We start from the raw sequence: 1,139 nt of genomic DNA on the forward strand, positions 1-1,139 counted from the left end.
TTGGAGCTCTATGTACAGAATCAAAATATCCCCAAATGGAACCTGGTGCTACAATCGTGGAACTTGACATTCCATGAAAGGAATCTCAATCTCTAAGCATGGAATGATTGCAAAAGCATGGAACATAGCACTCCATAAATGAAATCTGGAATTGATTTCAGAAAATCTATTTATTTATTTATTTATTTATTTATTTATTTATTTATTTATTTATTTTTTAGGCGAGGCACCCTTGGTTGACCTCACAGATTGCAAGGACCTTGTCAGCTTACAATCCCTTATTTTTTATTTTTTACGCCTACAGCACCTGGTCTTCCTAGATGGTCTCCCATCCAAGTACTAAGCAGGCCCGACCCTGCTTAGCTTCTGAGATCAGACGGGATCGGGCTTATTCAGGGTGGCATGGCCATAGACCAGGTATTAATTTATATGTTCTAGATGTGAAGTCTGCCTTTCTAAGCATATAATGTGGTGGTCTACAAGACCTGACCTTTCAGGCATGGAATGCACTATAGGCATGAACCTAGATATCTAAGCATGAACACTTGCCTGCTCTGTATAGGACGTGCCCTTCAACCACGGAACCTGGCACTCCAACATGGATTCTGAATTCTAGCCATGAAGACTCTCTCCAGGTGTGAGCCTATCTCTCTAGTTATAACATCTGGCACTGCAGGGTTGTAACATTTACTTCTATCTGAAGACTCTGAGCCTTTTAGGCATGGAATTAGGCCTCCCAGTCCAAGTCTCTCTCTCTTGGGACCTGACCTTCTAGATTGGAACCTGAACCTCGAGGCATGTCATCTAGCCCAGTAGGTATGGAACCTAGCCATCTTGGCATGGAATCTTGCCTTCTAAGTATGGAACCTACAATATTAGGCAGGATACAAGGCCTCACATTCATGAGAACTAATCTGCAGAAATAGAATCCTATTATCCAAGTAAGTAATGGGGCCTAAAATGAAGGTAAAAATGGCTTTCTGACTGTGGAAAGGTAGATATCAAAGTAATTACTTGGTCTTCCATTCAAAAAACTAGAAATTGGCATTCCATATGTAAAATCTCAATCTACAAGCATGGGGACTAGCTCTGCAAGTATAGAACTGGTATTCCGTGTATGGAATTTCAATGTCTGAGCA

At 41.1% G+C, this 1,139-nt stretch overlaps 1 pseudogene; it reads right to left on the bottom strand.

The window, feature by feature from the left end:
* Positions 1 to 295: 295 nt before the first annotated feature.
* LOC120618035 (uncharacterized) lies at positions 296 to 414 on the bottom strand (annotated as a pseudogene).
* Positions 415 to 1,139: the final 725 nt, after the last annotated feature.

Source organism: Pteropus medius, unplaced genomic scaffold, assembly GCF_902729225.1.
Source record: "Pteropus medius unplaced genomic scaffold, Ma_sr-lr_union100, whole genome shotgun sequence".
Taxonomy (NCBI): Eukaryota; Metazoa; Chordata; class Mammalia; order Chiroptera; family Pteropodidae; genus Pteropus; species Pteropus medius.